The 19,789-nt window shown below is 46.0% G+C and overlaps 1 protein-coding gene across 12 annotated transcripts in view; it reads left to right on the top strand.

Annotated features, from left to right (window-relative positions):
* The window catches only part of CMTR2 (cap methyltransferase 2), a 30,368-nt gene that overhangs the window by 7,635 nt on the left and 2,944 nt on the right, over nucleotides 1-19,789 (top strand). For 2 of the 12 annotated variants that reach the window (XR_016470820.1, XM_090149739.1), the window contains 9 exons: nucleotides 1,920-2,087; nucleotides 5,984-6,032; nucleotides 7,133-7,428; nucleotides 10,317-10,437; nucleotides 10,589-12,982; nucleotides 13,454-14,718; nucleotides 15,602-15,748; nucleotides 16,845-17,054; nucleotides 18,217-18,400. The gene's annotated coding sequence lies outside the window, so the exon portion shown is untranslated. Of the gene's footprint in view, nucleotides 1-1,919; nucleotides 2,088-4,602; nucleotides 6,033-7,132; nucleotides 7,429-10,316; nucleotides 10,438-10,588; nucleotides 12,983-13,337; nucleotides 14,719-15,601; nucleotides 15,749-16,844; nucleotides 17,306-18,216; nucleotides 18,401-19,789 lie in introns of all 12 variants that reach the window. The other 10 variants (XM_090149749.1, XM_090149747.1, XM_090149744.1 and 7 more) reach the window with 9 other exon arrangements.

Below are 19,789 nucleotides of genomic sequence, written 5' to 3'. Positions count from 1 at the left end.
GATGGCTGATGAAGTGTCTCAATGTCCTGGCTGTCTTTATGTTGGCCTCTTTCTTTTTTTTTTTCTTTGACCTGTTTGAAGATGAACTGGTTGTCAGCTCTCTTTTGTAGGAGCCATGATATTCATGCAGGAAGGATGGTGGAGGGAAAAAACATAGATTGGTAGATAAATAGAACATAGATTTAATCAAGGTGCATAAAAACTTGAAGTAAAATTAGTTCTGCAGCTCTGCTACTGCATGTTTCCAATGGAGGACCAATATCTATGTCCAGTGATCAGCTGCAAGCACCATGGTTTTCTTCTGAAAGTCTGGAGCTTCTGTTTTAAGCTAGCATAGTAGCTGCATGGAGTTTGAATGGATTGGATACCTCACCAACCGAATGTGTTGGTTTTCCTTTTTTTAGTTGAGTTGCATTGAGACTTGCCAGTTATTTTCACTGATCTTATGTGGATTTATTTGGATGTGTGCAGATTGTGTGTTTTTGCCACTGGCTTTTCAATTTAATTTCTGCGAAACATAATGAGATTTATAGTATGAAATCCGGTAGCTTATTAAAATGGTACTAATTGGTGTCTATTCATCTTAATTTAAGCTGATCTATTAAATTACTAGTGGTCAAAGTAGAATATTTAGCAGAATTACAGTTTATTAAAAGCACAGCTTGGAATTTAACAAGAAGGACTTTGTGTTCCTTAAGTAGAAAGTGGGAGAAGAAAAGAAGAAACCCCACACTTTGATTTTGGACCCCTGCAACTGGATGCTTTAGGATGCAATAAATGAAGGTTGACCTGAAGCAAGCTGAAGCCTCAGAGCCTTACCACCTTCTGCTGCTGTTCCTAAAACCCATCTTTTGACATCTGTTTAATTTACAGGTGATTTTCAGCTCGTTAATTCTTAATGGTGAAGTGGAGGAAGTCCTACCTTAATTTGTCTTACCGTTTTGGGTGGTGTGAAATGCTTTTGTTTATCGGCTTTAAACAAGAGCCTCCATCTCAGCTGCAGCCTTTGAATATCTATCTCTTGTTTTTTAGCACTTTGAAGGCAAGGAGATTAAAATTTCCTCCCAGAAGCCTGGTAATGGTTTCTCCATCTCATTCTTGAAACCGTTTTCGTGAATGCCATACGGATATCCCAGCTCCAGTTGTTTGTGTTGCATTCACCTGACAAAGATCAAGCGTGGCTGTTTATGCTGGCGATGCATTCAGCCTGTGGCTGCTCATTTCTTACTCCTCAGGGAATAATTTGGATTGCCATTGAGCCCTCCTGTGCCACTTGTAGGGGTCCGGAGCTGAATGCAAGTCTGAACAATGGAATTTGCTGAAAGAATTAGCTGGTGGCTGTAGGGACTTAAACAAGCAGAACCTTTATGAGGCATTTAAATGCAGGGCATTTTCCCACCAGCAAGGAGAGGCCTTTCCTCGCTCAAAATTCTGTTTTAAAGAAGCTCTGAGGTGTGAGCATCTGTACAAATAGTTTGCCAGTTGTGTGTTGCCTTTCTTTTACGCACGCTTGTGCTTGCGTGTATGGAAACCCCCATGAAGATGCTACAACAAGGAAGATTTTTCTTTCTGTAACTCATCGTATGCTTTTGTTTTGAAGGGTGTGAATGTAAATATTGTTTTGATGTACATTATGGGATGTTGGCTTATGGGGCTGTTGTGTATTTCCATTTGGCCCGCGAATGTGTGTTAAAAGAGCTCATCTGAATGGATGGAAAACAAAATGTGTGCAGAGAAAATAAACTATGTTCTGTTTTAGTTCTGTTGCTGTTCATTTCTCTACCCAAACGTGGAAGAAGAAAACAAATTGCAGGAGGGAGAACCTGCCTTGTGGACCCATCATCAGTGAATGAAAGAGGCGGAGGCCTGCTGAGCACGGTGTGTCTGCAGCTCACTTTCTCAGCTCTTTTCCTTTGCAGCTTACTGTTTCAAAGAGACATCAGTGACAGAAGAGGTGTGAGCAGTGTGTAGGAGCTCCTTGGTCCTGTTACCCATCTTGGCAGACAGCTGCTGTGCATGGAGCCCGCTTGCACAGCGAGGGCTGTCCAAAGGATCTTCAGTTCCTCCTGGCTCTGACAGCCGCTCTGGTAGGAAACCACACTGCAGTTTTGTCTGCAAAGTCTTTTATTAATCCTTATCCAAATGCTTTCATTCAAAGTACTTGCTTTCAGTGAATGGTGTTATTAAACAAAGAAAAGCTGCATGCCTTATTTCTCTGCTGTACTGACATGGGTTCCAACTGGTTGTCTTTGGCCTGGTTATCAGGTTTGTCACGAGACTTTGTGCTAGCTGGTTCTGATTGCAGCTCACGTTTCTCACTGCCTCTCTGCTTTGGAAGTGAAGGAGGACCCCAGGTTAGGGAGCTGGTCAATACTGTACCATATCCTAGAGGTAGGAGATGATATAAGAGGTGTACTTCTCTGGTACCTTGATTTTCATACAGGTGGTAAATATTGGGGAAAATCTTTAAGCTAGAAATGCTGTTGAATGCCTACTGAAATGTAGGCTAGCGTTGTCTCACTTGATTTTAACTCTAGACTGAAGCGTTGGCAGTGAACATCAAAATGTGCTTCAGGAGACGTGAGTCTAGAAATGAATGGTCATTAAAATGGGGACTGCGTTGGAGGAGCCTGTCTGAAGGACTATGTCAAATTTGGTGGAAGTGTGGTTTAATGTGGCTGTACTGAATTACAGGGAAATGTAAATGTCTGCAATTGTATTTAAGCTACTAAACAGTTCTTTGAAATATTTACTTTTCACAATATTGCAGTATAAAAATATTGCTTGAAAACACGAGATGGCAGATTAGAAACAGAAGGAAAAGCGTGGCTGTCCTTGTTTTGCTGTTAGAAACCTTAAGCTGCGTATGTGATTTCTTCAGTCTTTAAAGTCACTTGATACGCTACATTATGTTGATTATAAATCTTATTTCAGTTGTGATAGATCTTATGCAAGCTGGCCTGCCAGATCTTGAGTTTTAGGTGTTGTCAGAAGCTGAATCACTGAACGCAGAGCAGAGGAGCTCTCTCTTTTAGGCTGAGCAGAGAGATTGAGCAAATTCTGCCACCGTGTTCTATCATGTTCTTGGTACCTGCTGGCAAAGGAGGGGGGATGAAATTTTACCTATAATACAAACCTATTTGAAGGCAACTACTGCACCACGCTTGGTGGTCCCTTTTAAAGGATGCTTTTCTCCTGTAGGAAACCTGAACATGTTTATTTAAGTCATCTTCAGTGTTTCATTAAATGAAGATGACTGCTGCTTGTTAACGAATTGATTTATCTAAACTGAGGGGGAGCAGGGAGGAGTGCCTGTCATTTGTTGACAAATTGATTTATCTAAATTGGTGGGTACTGGGGAGAAGTGAATCAATATTCAAAACTTATTTGTTGCTGAAGTCAGAGATCATTATCTGTACGGCTGAGAGATGCGGATGGATGAAGGCTGCCTGATACAAATGAAAGCTCACGCTGCTGTACCCTGAGGTCCTAAGCTGTCAGGTACCTGTGCCTCAAAACAATGACCTGATGGCCAGGCAGTAATGAAACCTCAATTAGATGGAGGAACGAAGGGGCTGCGGTGGTGAAGTGCCTTAATGTAAGTCTCTAGAGGGTTAAGGTGATTAAATGCTTTCTTTATAATCAGTTGACTGTTCCAGGTTGGTGACAGTGTACTATATAGCTGTTGAGTTGAAAAGTAATGAAGTCTATCTTGGGGTCACAATTAAACCTGGCTCTGAGGTGGCCTCCAATAATGATGCTGCTTGGCAGAGGGGGCAGGAGCACAGTTGCTGCTGGGGACATTTGAATCACAGGAACAGTGTGGGAAGCTGGGCTCCCTGCCTTTCTTCCATACTGCAGCTGCACTGATGGAAAGTGCCAACTACACGAGCCTGAGAGATGCACGCTGCAAGGTGAGCTCAGAGCCCTGCATGGAATAGGTTGTACAGGGTGTTGGGAACCAGTCCCCCGGGTTGGGATTCTTGCAAGGTTCCTCACAGGTAGCAGTGCTGCTGCTCAGCACTGGGGGCTTGCTGTCACACAGCTCTTACAGCTGGCACTGAATGTGTTAGCACAAGCTGGAAGGGATCTGGATTGGCTGATGCACAGAGTGTGAGAGGGCAGCTCGATCCCAGCCAGCTGGAAAGCTTGCCTAACCATCAATGACTGCAAGCTCACACTTTCAGTGGAAGCACTGCAGTAGCTGGGTGCTTAATAGCTGTCAGTACTGTAACCTTAACTATAAATCACCCAGTAATTGATTTCAGGGTGTTAATGAAATGTAGATTTACAGAGAAGTACAATTGTGCCTAAGATGCACAGTTAATAGCACTGGCACTGAATAAACCCTAAATTGGCTCTGTGCTTCCATTATGGGCTTATGTTACCTTGTTTCATAAACTTCTGTAGATTGCTTTGCTCTTAATTACAAGACCAGCTTTACCAAAGTGAACGAGCTCGCATACTTAAATGCAGGTTTTGAATTTGGAAACCTGCTCAGAGCTCAGGCTGTTGTCCAGCTTTTGTTCCCTCAGCTCCTGCAGGAAGTGAGTGAGACCCCAGGCTGAAGATGAGTTATTTTATCTGACCCAAATTCTACAGGGACTCTGCACAGGAAGAGGATTAGATCCAAGCGTGAAGTTCGTTCTGGCCAGTTTATCACTGGGTTACAGAGGGAATAGACCAGAAATTGTTCCTTACGTTGGATACTGGAGCGGTGAGTTTGGTGAAAGTGGAGCTCAACCAGCATTCTATAGGCCTTCCCAGTCACCTTGTGTCACGGAATCATTAAGGTTGGAAAGACCTCTAGGATCATCTGGTCCAACCATCAACCCATCAGTGTCATCCTGATAGTGTTCAGTGTGTGCAACCACACCAGAGCTGACCTGCAAGTGGGGCTGGAGCTGCACACAGACAGTGCTTGGGAACACCTCCCTGTTCCTCACTAACTACATGAATCATCCCATCACTCATAGCAGTTTTGAGTGACCTAAACTGCTTCCCAGAGAAAACAGTGACAGCAGCAGTCTTGGGAGCAGGAGTGGAAGTAATGAAGCAGTAATTAGCAATTAATGAAATGTGGTGAAACTTACAGTTTTAATAACTGCGCTGGCCTAGAGGTTTGATGCTGAAATGTAGCAGTCTCTTGGAAATATGCAATTCTGAAGCTTAATTATCATAATTTCCTTTAGACACCATCTGCTCTTAGAGTCAACTTGTGTGTTTATTCCTTCCCCTGAAGGCAGCTGAGGTTTTAAGGGCTCCACTTCTGTGGCTTTTCACAGCAGAGAAGATGAGGAGAGCATGGGTGGGTTAGGGCTGAGGTGGGCTTTGTGGCCTGTCAGACAGAATCTGAGAAGGTGAGGTTCTGTTACAATAAGCAGAAAGGTGTTTAGATATGGAAGGAAGGAACTGGGGGAAAATTGTGATCACAACCTCCTTTGTAGTTTGCAGAGAGTTCAGTCTTGTTTTCAGTGGGAGTACAAGTGGGCTGTGCTGTCTGTATTCCCTTCTGAACCCACTGGAAGATGGTAACTCCTTACAAATGCTATGATATAATGAAAGGCAGTGATTGCTAAGTCACCCCTCACCTGAAGTAAGTATTGGGTTGCAAACACCATGCAAACCCCAAGGCCGGGGCCAATAATCCCATTCTGAGAAGGAGGAACACGGTCCCATAGCAGTGGTGATGCATGCAGCAAAGCTGCTTGTGACTCACGTCTGTTGTTCTGCTGTGCTTTACCAGTCATATGCTGTTTTATGCCTTGCTGAGCACTGTAAGGGCAGCTCAGGTTAAAGCCACCTTGCTGCTCTTCTCTCTTAAGGGTGAGCCTGGAAATTGGTCAGATCATGAAAACAAATAGCCAAACAGCCCCTGCCTTCCCCTGACTCCTCATGTAATCATTAGTGGCAGGAGTGAAGGCTTGGTCAGTCAGGAGCAGTGGATTAGGCTGAATCCTTTCTTCCTTTCTGTCTGCTGCAGAGATGCCCAATGGACTTCATCAGAGCAAAACACTTTTCAAGCAGCAAAGGTGAGAAAATGGCACATGGGAATTTTGAAAGATGCAAGTGCTGTTGTAGACGTCATCTCTTCCCACTGAAGGGCTGTGTTAAGGATTCAATTTTGTCTTGTGTAAATCGGTTTTAATTAATAGAGCAGATGTACCAACAATGCATCTGGAGATGAAATGGAGGGGAAAGAAAAGAGGCAGCTGGTGCTGGTGGATGTAAATATTTGCTTTTTGGGAAGTGAAGCTCTGTTTCTGAAACTTCAGATTCAAATTCAGATTTCAATTTCAGGAGAATGCTGCTTTGCCTTTGGAGATATATGGAGCAGAAAAAATCAGCTGAACCATAATGCTTTGTTCGATTCTAGCACATGTGATGTAAGAAGCATAAGGCTTTAGAACAGGGCCAGCACATGAAGTCTTGGTTCCTACTAAAATATTAAGGCTCAGCCCCACGTTGGTATAGCATGCAGTGATTTCGGAGGAGCTGACTGGAACAAGCAGCTTTCCCCTGGCCTCTGCATCACAGTCTGACAGTATAAAGCATGGACAAATGGAGGTGCTAGCTTTGGCCCCCTGGTGCAGGGCAGGAGGCTGTGGTGCAACTAAATGAGGCCTTGCTGGCAAGCCAAGTGGAAGAGTTGCATGTATCTGAAAGACTCTGCTAGGGAGATATGACAGGTGTAGCTGTGGGCTCTAAACTTCATGTAATGCTGAGGATTTCAGGAAGAAAATAGGCAGTGTGTGAATTAGAACTTGGTATGCCTTCTGCTTTTCTGTTTGAGGTACTGAAGGACTATATCTGTTCAAGGTGATTTGAAGAGTTTTTGTTACTGTCCGTGACTTAAAAATTTGCAAACGCAGCCCTAAAAGCAAAGAGTCTTGAAGCAAATAAAGAATGTAAGCAGACAGAAGCCAAACAAATAGAAAAACCCAGAAAGAAGGGAGAAGAAAAAGCAATTTTACTAAGAAGTCATATCTGGAAAGCAGCAGAATTGGAAAGCTGGAGGAGGCAGATGAGGAGGGTTGATCTAGAGCAAATATTTCTAGACCTGAAGTCACTTGCCCTAACTGTATTGTGTTTGCAATGTGAAACACCTCACTATCTGTCACTTCTGTTTCAGAGCTCTGCTGCCAGTTGTTTGATACCCTACTCTGATGGCTTGTGTCCTGTTTTCCATCCTTTGTTGACACTGGGGAGCAGCAAGCATCTTGAAGGTGAGGGTGAAAATGTAACAGATTGGAAGAGGCAGCAGGACCATTTGCAGGGAGAGATTTGTCAGGTCCTCAGCACTGCAGGTGAAGCAGCTGAAATCTTTTAGAATTATGATCTCTTCCAGGATGGCTCACGCAGTTTCCAGGATGCTATGAAGCCTAATTTTACATTACAAAGGGATCTTGAACTCTAGACCTCAGACAAGTAAGTAATTTCTTGCTATTAGAAAAAGTCACAGTTATTCTGTTTGTCATTAGCAGATGTTGAATTGGCAGCAGGCAACCAGCAGCCTTACTTCTGACTCTGCATCCTCCAGTCACGTATGTTATCCCTGTGTATTTGGGCCGTGGGCATTTATGAACTTTCTGCACCTATTCCTCTTTATCCCAGTAACTGATCTGGAAAAACTGAATTGCTAACAGTCAGTGTATTCAAGATCACATCCTCAGCAGGTAATAGGATATGCCTGAAACAGTAGCTTGATCATATTGGGGAATTTTTGCAGAGCCACATCTTGAGGTTTAGAAGTCAGAACATTTCAACAGCACTGAGGTAGGAAAGCATGAAGAGGTTGCAAAGCTCTCAGCTGCAGTCCTGTACGTGCTGAGTGTGCATGTACTCAAATGCAGCACTGTGCTGCCCCAAACTGCAGAAGTGACTGTGAAGAAAAGCAGTTAAAGGTTGTGTCGTTCTCTGAGGATTTCTAAAAACTAAATGAAAGTAGCGTTGTTCCTGACTTCTTATTCTCTCAGGTCCCAGTGAAGCCAGGCTCACTCTGTATCCTTAGGGTGTTCCTTTCTATTCCTGCTGTGTAAAGTTGGTCTGCTTGATGTTTGTGCTCCTTAATAAGATTATGGCAAAAACTGGGCGTCTGCATCCAAGATCACAAGGCTGTGCCTGAAGAAAGGAGCTCATGGCTTTCATTTTAATGTAGTCTGGAGCCTTTTTATTTAGCCTCAATGCACAGGTGTCTAACCTAGCCAGGTAACCACTCCTGGCCAAAAAGCCTTGCTAATTGTTATTCCTCTTGAAGGCATAGTGTGGCAGGTGAGTTTTGTGGTTGCACTCTTTGTCTTACCTGGACTGGTATGTGTAGAATGCTGGGCACCCAATCTTCAAACCTAACAAAGAACAAATCTTTTATGAAGAGCTTAGCACTCAGCAGTGATGCTAAACCTTTTGGAGAGGGGCCTGGTGTGCCTTCAAGTTTCATTCTTTCCAATAACAGTAAATTGTCCAGGGTTTGCTCTGTACTTCAGCTGACTGTAAGGCAGCAGGCAAACCTGTTGTGCGATGCTTAAATGCCTGGGCAGCCTGCCCTGCTTTGCAGGGGAACTGGGAACCTTTGGAGGCACTTTAGTAACAACTGCAGTGCTGTAAAGCAATAAAAGAAAGCAATTGGTTGAATTCTGCCATCAGACACTGCAGGCCTTTGTTTGATAAAGGGGCTTGCAAGAATGCAGGGCAGAAGTCAGGAAAAGCTGTCCTAGGTGGACTGTTGGGGAAGAGTGATGTTTTGTCGAGGACTCAACTAGCCAGCTTCCTGCTGAGCTGTAAGATGCAGATCTCAAAGCTGGCTCAATTTAGATGGAGCTCTGCATCAGAGCTGCACTTCAAAACCTGATGGAGAATGTCCCTGCAGGGGGGACTGTAATTGCCAAGTATTGTGACCATAATGATGTGGGGGAAAGAATAGGGGCAGCTGTGGGGAATAAATGAGATGGTGGGTCTGATGACTCCCAGATCTCATTTTTCCTGGGTGTTAGATCTGCCCTGGAAAGCAGGAGGAGGGAACCTGGGTCTCCTCAGCTGTGCACGCCCTCATTTCAGCCTGGCTCAGCATTTGTTAGAAAGCAGGATGGAGAAGGGAGACCTGAGCCGAGCTCTTAGCTAACGGAGTATAATTTCTGCTTGGTTTTGTAGAAGGTTGGGTTGGCTGAGCTTTGGGTTTAACTTCCTCTGTGGCTCTCCAGCTGCCCATCACTGACACTCATGTTTTCATGTCTGCTCAAACAGTTGGGTTAAAGAAGGCCTTGGTTATTTTCTTTCCTTTTTTTTCCCCTCTTGGAGAAGTGTCTCATTTACTTTTTGCAGCTGTCCTGACTCTGTCTCTCCCACTATCATTACAGTGAAGCAATCTGGCAATTACAGGGCTGGCCACCCCCAGGAGGAGGGTGTGCTCCACTGGCTTTTTAAAGAGTGTGCAGCACTGCTCTCTGTGCTCATCTCCAAAGCTTTTCTCCTGAAATGGGTTTTATTGCTCTGCCATTCCAAGCATCTGTGCAGACAGGAAATGTCTAGATAGTGGACTGGTTTCAGGAAACTTCAGTTCTTTGAATCTCCTTTGGATGGTATGTTGCCCCACGCATTTTCCCTTCCCTCTTCTTTCCCCTCAAAGGATACTTTCTGAACTGAGCCTTTCAGAGGTGGTGTAAAGGCATCGATTGCTTTGGCATTGAAGTACTGAACAAGGACAGAGGAACAACTAATGTTTTTTTTTTCTTGGAGGGGGCTGCCTCATTCTTCATTCTATGGGAGGCTGCCTCTTCAGAAGGGGTGGTGGCATTGGAGTCTGAGTGCCCTTGGTGGCATTGGAGTCATAGCCCTTGGCTATGTCCTGGGTTTGTCAGGCTGTCACAACTGGCTTTCCTCCCCCCAAACCAGACTCTGGATCTGGGTTGCTGCAGGACATCCACCTGGTCAGACAGCAGGGCCTGAGCTAACGAGGAAAGGTTTGTGGTCCAGCTCTGATCCTGCTGAAGCCACTTACCTTGCCAGTTCAAAACCCAACTCTAATGCTGGGGCTGAATCAGACCTGCAGGCTTTCACTGCAGAGAACAGGGTGTTTACAAGCTAATGCTTAATCTTATGGGCAACCTCAGAGCCATTTCTTTGGTAACTTGTAGGAAGTATTCTGTTTTGGGTTTTGTGTAAGGTGGTATAAAGCAATCCCATGCAGCTGGAGGCCAGAAGGAAGGTGTCTGGGGGCTCCTGTGGCAGCTGTCTTGCTGTTGGAGCTGTGGGTTCCATTTCTGCGTTTTTGTTTCAGAACACTTTAACAAAAACATTCCTTGTATTTCCTTTCCTCTCAGGTGAGAGAATTCCTGGAAATAATCAGGTCCTGGTAGAACTGAGGAGCATTTCGTCAGTCTTTTTCCTTGAACTGGGTTGAGTGCAGCTTGCAGAACATTTGGTCCTGGGGGCACCAACACGGTGAGTCTGGGAAGATTCCTGGCACTGGGTCTGGGCTGCAGCACAGGTACTGGAGGGAGGTGCTGGTTGTTGGGGTAGGCTGACTTGCCCTCTTTTTCCCCAGTGGTTTTGTGCTCTGTGTACCAACTAACAAGCTGTTTTCTGTTGGCAGAGTTTGAGGACCCATCCGCTCGTGTTCCCAGATGAACCCAGAGGAGCCCCTTGCTACAAGCTGCAGTGAGCTCTGCTGTATTTTGACAGCGTTTGACATTTCCCAGACAATTATTAAATCTGCCAATTGAAGATATTTAACGCTCTCCTTCCAGCAGTGGTGCCTATAAACCTTGGTTTGCCCTTCAAAGAACTGTTAGCTGAAGCTTCTGCATTTTGTCACTTGCCAAATGCCACCAGTGAAGCTCTGCTTTCGTTGCTTTGGGCATTTACACGTTGCCTTTAATTAGGACATGTGCTTTTGTGGCCAGGGGCTGATTGGCAGCTCTGTACTGACAAAGTCCAGGAGAAAAATAGATGGTGTGCTGCATTATTTGTTATACTTGAAGGAATGGTTATTTTAGCTCAGCTGCCTTTGTACACATCCTTTAGGAGGGGGGATGCAAGGCCTCAGAATCCAGCTTCCTTCATGAGTTCTTAAAGCACAAACTCTTAAAGGTTAAAATACCTCTGGCAATGTGGATCAATACATGGGGATTTAAGAGTGCTCTAAATTAAGCAGACAAATGAGTTAAACTGCATTTAGCTAATTCCCTGGCTGTGAATAACCCAGCCAGTCCTGAGCCTCAGCTCAGGAGCCATCTGAGGCTGTCTGGTATTTATAGCAGAGATCTCAGACTTCCTTGGAAGTGGTTGGGCTGCAAGTTATGGCTTTATGGACCAGAAGGTAGGAGGCACTTTAAAATGGCCTCTTTTAGTGCAGATCTGAGACTTCTGCTTCTGTCCTAGACTTCAGACAGTGGCTTTCACAGGGGTCCCATCTTGGGTCTGTTTTTTTCCTTAAGGCACAGCTTTGTTTTGCCAAGTCTCTGTGAATTAGGACAACCTTTACTGTAGATCCATAGATGCATCTCTCTAGGAAGCTGTATTCTATGAGGATACAGGGCAGGCTTAAAAATAGTTCAACTTCCCATTAATTACTCAGTAGGAAAGTAGCTGTGTGAATAGCTGAGCAGCAGCTCTGGTTGGGTGTTGGCCCTGCAATAAATGCCTGTTGTTTAATCTGAAGGGCTGCTGTAGGCAATCTTCCTGCAAGCAAGAATCTTCTGAGTGGCTGAGATCTACAGGTTCCTAATCAGAGCAAAGGCTGTCCCAGCCAAATCAGAGCTGGACTCCTGATTGCATCCTGATAGGGAAGATTACTCATCCAGGGGAAAAGAGCTGCTGTTTTATTGAGGGTTTTGGCATATGTTAACTGAGCATCTCTAGGCACTCAGTAATGCTTCAGCTCTGCTTTTTGGAGCCCATGAGCAGGGTTTGCCTGATTCTAAGGAACGTTACCTGCTTTCTAATGAGGCTGAGCAAGGCTGAGTGCCCTATAATCCCACGTATGTATACAGACTGATGGAGGAACTCAATCAGAACAGCCCTGTGGAGAAGTACTTGGGATCCTGGTGGGTGAAAAGCTGGACGTGAGCCAGAGGTGTGTGCTTGCAGCCTGGAAAGCCAACAGCATCATGGGCTACATCAGCAGAGGGGTGGCATTGGGCAGGGAACAGACTGACCCCTCTCACTCAGCCCTTGTGAGGCCTTATCTAGACTACTGTGTCCAAGCCTGGGACCTCCAGTGCAGGAGGAATGTGAATGTGGAGGGATGTGGAGCTGTTGGAGCAAGTCCAGAGAAGGCCACACATGCTCATAGGGCTGGAGAACCTCTCCTATGAAGAAAGGCTGAGGGGTTGGGCTTGTTTAGCTTGGAGAGAAGGCTCTGAGGAGACCTCACTGCTGCCTTCCTGTATTTGAGGGGAGCTTACAAGCACTTTTTATACACTCCAGCAGTGATTGGATGAGGGGGAATGATTTTAAACTAACAGAGAGGAGATTTAGGTTGGATGTCAGGAAGAAATATCTTACTTGAGGGCCAGTGAGACTCTGGAACAACTGCCCAGAGCTGTGGGTACCCCATCCCTGGAGATGCCCAAGGCTGTGGATGGAGCCTTGAGCAGCCTCAGCCAGGGATTAGGTATCCAGCCCATGGTGGGGGCTTGGAACTGGGTAATCTTTAAGATCCCCTCCAACCTAAGCCATTCTGTGTATGTTTCTGTGATTTCTTCAGGAAGCCCTTCTTTCAGCCCATTTAACATACGCTTCATCAAGTTGTCTGGGATACTGGCATCTGTTGTTTCTTGGCTGAATCCCTCTGGTTAGTATCAGTAGCTGCCCTTTTGGATGCTCATTTCTGACTCATTCTTTTTGTTTCCCTATTTGTTAGCTGAACACAGTGGGGGGCAAAAAGTCAGTACTACAGTCAACCCCCTCCTACCATGCAAGGAGCAATGGGTGGTTTTGTGATGGCATATTTTGAGAGACCAGAACTTAAAGTCCTACAACACAGGTAAGTGACTTGAACTGGGATTTGCCCTTTATGTTCCTGCTCCAAGGATCACCTTTATTTTTCTTGGAAAAGAGAACAAGCACAAAGATGTACCTCAATGTAGGAAAAGGAAAATCAAATTCTTGCTTGTGTGTTTGTTACAAAAGGCAATTAAGCTTGAATCAGTAACATGCTGAACCTTCTTCCTCTCACTGGGGCATGGTTTGTGGTTGCAGCCAGTTTCTTCAGGGCAAGGGGAAAGGTTTGCTGTGGTAGTTCATTAGATTAACTAACCCATACCATGCCTGCTGCTGCTAATTCAGATTCTAGCTCTTTCTCTAAACAGTGGCACTTGCTGTTCTTTTACCAACTGTAGGTTGTTCTTAGCTATCAGAGCCTTGGTTTTTCTTCCATCCCAACACCCAGCTTCTTTAACAAGAACATAACTGATGCCTTCTCTGCCTGTCATTTTCTGACACGCTCTCTGTGCAGAGTGCAGTGCTTTCCATCCAGCTATGCCCCCTGAGGACAGACCTTCGTGCTACTGGATTGCAAGGCTGTGAAGAAGAGGTACATATTGTATTCCATTGCAGGGTCAATGTAGCTTGCTCAGCAGTGGAGGAGCAATGAGAAAAATCCATTTGGACCATCCAGCCTTGGTCTGACTCACACCAGAGCTGCCTTGCATATTCACCTCTTAGCTGCAGGGCAGGTTGTAGGTTCTCAAGCAGCTCCAGACTACAGAAGCTGGTGCAGTACTCAGGGCTGGTGTTGCTGCCCCAGGTTTCAGCTGATGTCTGTGCTGCACCTGGAGTGAGACTCAGCCTCTGTGCCTGCCCCAGCTTCCAAAAAGGCTCCTTTCCTCTTTCCAGGGGATTATTGGTTCATTGCTCACACACGAGGTGGATACTCTCAGTGCCTTTCAGCTGAACACGGGGTTCCCTCTTTGGTACAAAGCAGCTGGCAATTTTGTCTCGGCTGATAGTTCAACAGATGGCTGCTTAAAAACAGAAAGCAATCAAAGCAGGAGACTTTCTTCTCTTCAAGGACTGTGCTGAGGTCAGCTTCCAGAACAATGCAGGATGTTTCAGCTACGGCACAGGGTCCGAAAGGACAGATGTGTGTATCTGGAAATTTTAGAGGCAGATAGAGGCTTATGTGACCTGAAAGTTAGGGAATTTCCATCCTGGAAGATATTTAACATTGTATGCAATCATGTTTAACTTTGAAATTGGCCCTCTTTCTAATAGGGGATGGGTTGATCACTGGACTTAGAGGTCTTTTCCAACCTTAATGGTTCTCTTGAAGAGCAGCTGTTTTGGGCTCACCTGGATTATCACCATAACAAGTGGAGTTTCTTTTGGGAAAACATCCCCAGGAGAGATTGCATTTGCTATCTGACCCTTGTTTGTGTTTTGTGCCAGCTGTTTGTGCCAGAAGCTTTGAAATTGTGCCGTGGGCTCAAAGGGACAGTTAAATCAAGGAGGATGAGTACAGGATTAGTTCCCAGGGTGACAGGATGTGTGCAAGGATGTGTTATGTTCTCTCAGCTTTTTTCAGAAAACAAACGAGCTTTGTTGTGAGCCAAGAATAGCAGGATGAACGATGGATGCTTCTGGAAGGTGATGTACCTTCAGAGCTCTCTGCAAATGCTGCCGGTTTGTGTCCTGCCCTGCAAATGCTGCCTGTTTGGAAGGAGCAATACTGCTGTCCTGGAGGAATCCTCAGCACTGAGTACCTTTCAGCTGGCTGTGCTGGTGAGATAAAAAAAAAAAAAAGGGGCAGCCCCAAGTAGCTTGTAGGGAAGGGAAGCAGGATGTGGAAGGGCTGCTCCCTCCTGAGTTCAGGGCAGGAGTGGACAGTGTGTCCAATGAGGCAGAAAAGCTTCCTGTGCAGCAGAGAGGAGCGAAGCTCAGCCCAGGGACCACAGCTGCCATCCTAGATTGTGATGTCCTGTCTGAAAGGAGGCTTGTTATCTAATCCCTCTGTCTGGGAGGGAGGGCTTGCAAGCTAGTGGAGGAGGGAGCTAAGCTCTACAAACAGCTGGAGCCTTCCAGAGTAGCCTGCAGAGCTGTCACTACTTTGTGCTGTGGAGAAGTGTTGCTTGCAGGCTGGCTCCTTGACCAGTCTCATTACTGTCCAGATCTCCTTAAGGAGAAGATTCATCAGGTTGGGCTCCCTTTGCAGCCCAGCTATTCTTGTGAGGATTTAGCGTGACTTGGTTAATTCCAAATATGTCTTTAAATGAGATATCGTTTGTTAAAGGAGTTCTGGTGAGACCAGCCAGGGAAAAAAAATGATTTCCAAGCAGATCCAGAAACTGTCTTCCATAGGAAAATCAGGCTTAAACCATCTTTCTGTGAACAGCCCAGCAGTGTGAACCTGGCTGGGAGAAATTAGCATCCAGATCCTAATTAAAGGGGCAACAGCAGCTGGAGATGGTAAGAAGAAGGCAGCTGCCTTGAGGCTTTGCTAAAGGGAAGCTGTAGACCTGTGTTTCTTTAAGTTCATCAGCGAATACCTCTAGAAAATCTTGGTGTAATTTTAATTTGCCCTGTTGTGTTTCTCTTTTAGAGGTGATGCTGAGGGCTGACGGTACCAGCTGGATGCTCACTGCCCTTTCCTTGCTCTTTCCTTCAGGGCTTAGGGGTGAGTGACCAAGGCAGGAGGCAAGCAGCTGGGCATCTCACCCCCACGTCATACCCCAAGCCTGGATTATGACTCCGTGTGTCCCCTGTGGGGCAGGAACCTGCATGTAGGCAGCTGCCAGAGGAAAGCTGATGCCTGGTAAGCTTGGCTCTTAATTTTCATTCACAATACGATCAGCATCTTAGCTGTGTTCAGGACTGCAGCAAGCATGTTTCAATACACTGATAGAGTCAGTGTGCTCTAAGAAGGTGGACAAGATAACGTCTCAGTTATACCTATTCCTCCCATCCAGTTTGTCTAGTGAAAGGCAGCATTTTCTATGAAAAAGCTTATTCCATATGTTGCCAAAGCACTGAGCTGGTCAGGGATTACAAGAGGAGTGAACGTGAGTTGTTCACTAGCCCTTGTGACTTTGCCTTTTCTCTAATAGCTATTGCTGGGCTTGCCTCCCAAGGAAATCGAGTCCCACTGTGAGATCAGTCAGGTTGCCTGGTCCCTGGCACAGCCATAATTAGATCAGTGCAAGCTTCTGACATTTGCTGTCATCCTTGGTCCATCTTACATGCTGCACTGCCTTTGGCATGGGAGAGAGACTTTTTTTCTTGTAAGAAAGAGAAAAAGGTTTTCCATTGAGTATAGAAATAGATGTTTTTCCTGCTGTGGGAGTTAGGAATGAAGACCTGGGATAGGTCTACTGGAGGTGAAAACTCCCCTCCCCAGGTGAGGAGCTGCTGTTTGGGCTTGTTTTGGCTTTGTGCTATGGGGGAATGATTGTGATTAATTGTGATTAAACCTGCTACACCCGTTGTAGGGATATTTAGTGCTGATGTGGTAAAACCTGCTAACAGGTTCCCTCTCAGCTTTATCTTAGGTGAGTGGTGTTATTCTGAAGTGTATCTCAAGGTGCCCAGAAAGGCCAGATTTCCAAGCTGTGTAGCCAGGAATGAAGCAGGCACCTGGAGAAGGAGGATGGTAGATACCTGCTTTGTCTTGTGTCCTTGACTATATGATAGGAGCTGAGTCTAAGCTTACTGGAGCTCTCCAGTACCCAAACTGCAGGTTGTGGGTCTGAACTGCAGGCTTCCTAAAGGCCGTGCTTGCACAGTGGAGTTCCCTGCTTGCACAGTGGGACTTTGCTCATGGGTTTGCTGATAGCTTGGAGGTAGAGGAATGCTGGGAGGGCTTCAGGCATCACACCTGTTTCAGCTGACCTGCTATTTCTTGTTGTTTGCAGGGGCAGAAGCATTCTTGGATGTGCACAGTCCTCGTGCATCTTTCCTGATTGGAGATGAATTTCTTCCTGACAAGAGGAGCTCTTATTTACCACGGCTTCCTCTGCTCCTTCTGTTTATTGCCCACCTGAAATCCTCCTTGCCTCCTGTGCTAGCCTTGTTGTTCCAAGAGCAGGCAGTCATACTCCCACTGCAGCAGGAAGAGGGATAGGGTCAGTGGCTGATAGCTGACAGCTCCTTTTTATGTTCCCATCTGTTCCCTCTTTTCCCTTCTAATGAGATCAGGTGCTGGAGTGCACTGGGAAGACTTTTCAGTGAGAGGAAGTCACAAACGAGGTACTTAGGTCCTTGCTTTCATCTTTGCTGGTGAGAGGCTGCTCAAATCAAACCTGCATCCTCTTGAGCTGCTCCTAGAACAGAAAGAAAGCAAAACTGTGTAGTGAGGCTGGCAGCCCTGCATCAGGTAAGTTTGTACTGCAGCGCTGAGCCTTGTAGAGATGCAAATCTGTCTCTTCTGAGGCTATTTAAAAATGTTATTGGTACTGTTTTGTTTTTTTTTTTTACATGGCTACTGCCTTACAAAATCTCAGCTAATTTAAATGGTCTTATTCTCCACTCCTTGGGGTGTTGGTGCTTCTCACATGGACTGTCTTTCTTTTGTGTCACAAGTGACTCCGCTCCTGTTTTGTTTTGAGGAGCTTTTCCCCCCTGCTTTTGGGGACACGTGTTTATGACAGTGCTGGTTTTCCATGGAGGGGAGTCTTTCTATAAAGGAGAAACTAGAACAGCTGTTTGGGGCTGTCTTCATTTTTGGCTGCTTGATTTCATGGCTGTTTTGGGGTAATGTTAAGGATGGGAAGAGGTTCAGAGGAGAACTTTCTTGGTCAGTCCCTGGTGAATGAAAGTTGCCTCTCTGCTCCTACTACCAAAATGTACCCTCCCAGCACAGGACAAGGGCTCTTGTTAGGGATGCACTGGGTACCCTGCTCAAGAATTAGTAAGCACTGGTTCAGATCCAACCCAGAACAGCTTCCCTGTAGCTGCTCATTAACAGTGCTCCCAGTTCATTTGGCAGAAGGCTGGCAGCTCTCGTGGTCAACATGATGCTTGCAGGCTGCCCCAGCATCTCCTCAGCACTGAGCTGTGCTGCAGGGAGCTGCAGCAGCTGACCTGACAGCAGCAAGGAAACCAGCTTCAGTGCTTCACAAGTGATAAGTAAAACAAGCTACTCCCTTCACAGCATTGCTTCTGGTGCTTTGTAGCTGCTGTAATTGCTGTGATGGTGCCAGGTGCTCTTAAGGGCCCGGGTTGGGTTTGTCCTTTCTGTGTCTCCCACTTAAACTGTTGTTGTTTTTTTCGTGCTTCAAATCACAGAACCAGATGTTAGTGTTTGAAAATGCTCTGCAGGAGTGAGAGCTACTAGTCCTGGTGGTGAGAGATGGCAGACTTGCTGCAGAGCCAAGGACCTTTTCCATGGACTCAGGACAAATCTGACCACAAACAGAGCTGCCAAGTGATGCTGGAAACTGCAGATGTTGAGCAAGCTGGTGTAGACCAGGTTAGACAAGAGAGGGCTTTTTCCTTTGCCTGGTGAAGCTGAATGAAGGAGTGCTTGTGGCATCCAGTGTGGTCCTGATGCGTTCTATGGGATGTGGGTGCCCAGGTATTACCATGGAGAGGATGCCAAGTAGTACTCAGGTTTCTAGTGGCCAGTTTCCCTGTGGAGTTCCTGCCTGCATCTCTTCCTGCCCAATTCTTGTTTAAGGAGCAGTGCTACTTGAAGCATCTCACCCAGCTGTGAGGTTTGGACTTAGGGGCAGGACTGATGACTTCTTCCTATCCCCCTGCCTGGTACCACTGTTTCTGCCCTCCTGCAGAGCCAATAGAGGAGAGATGCTCTGTGTGTAGACTCCTGTACCTCTGGTCAGGGAGAAGACCTGGTATTCCCCAACCTCTGCTGCTGGGTGGCACAGGATGAGGTGAGAAACCTTCTGGCAAGGCCCTGCAGCTGCTGAGAAGAGCCAGATATGAGGGAGGTGAGGCTCTCCACTCATCTGCCTTGATGGCCAGAAAAGACCACCAACACATTAGAAACTCCCCTTGAACTGTGAATAACTTCTTGAATTGTGTGTGTATGTGTGTGTGTATCTTGTGCCTTTACCTACTGAGACAGCTGGCTGGATGAAGTGGTGCCATAGTATAAAAGAAAACCTCAGAGGGCACTGCACTTGCAGGGGCCATGGTCTTTGCTTTGTTTTGAAGAGCTGTGGAGAGAAAACAATTTACTCTTTTCAAATTTGATGGCTGCACAGGCAGTGTCAGGGTCTCCGAAGTGAATGTGTTTGAAATGCTGTCTTGACTTTAGCAGACAGGGAGAAGAGAGAGCAGGGTTTGGAAATGAGACGGAAAATAAGCCAAAAGGGAGGAAAGGGTTGATTGCCATGGTGGGAATCAGAAGGGAGAAAAGCAAACCCAGGGCTGTGTGCTGAGGTATGTACTACCAAAAAAATCAGTGTTTTCTTCTGCGACGTGGGATTGCATTGCTCAGAGGAAAGCAGGGGGAAATGTGGCTGAAAGGAGCCAAGTTAATTTCCCTTCTTTCTCTAAGGGGGGGAAAATATGAATCCTGCTTGAATTGAAGAGGATTATTTGTTACTTCATGAAGTTGCAATTGGGTAAGCGATCTCAGTGCAGTTGTTATTCAGTAGGAAATGTTCTGATGGTATAGAACACTGCAGATGCTGTGGGTTTGGTGTGGTTAGTGCAGGAATGATGCCAGGAAAGGTGTGGTGGTTCTGAGATGCCTGGTGCAAGCCTACCTGGAGACCCTGCTTTTGGTGTTTGCAGTACCAGCATCATCAGGCCTTGCTAATTAGACCAACTAATCAAGCAGTGGGGAGAAAGGGAGGCAGACCTTAGTGGAAAATCTTGCTGCATCAAGTCAGAA

This window comes from Phasianus colchicus, chromosome 13 (genome assembly GCF_987193195.1).
Source record: "Phasianus colchicus chromosome 13, bPhaCol1.hap1.1, whole genome shotgun sequence".
NCBI lineage: Eukaryota > Metazoa > Chordata > Aves > Galliformes > Phasianidae > Phasianus > Phasianus colchicus.
The sequence above is the reverse complement of the archived record's forward strand: the minus strand, read 5'-3'. Positions and strand labels throughout refer to the sequence as shown.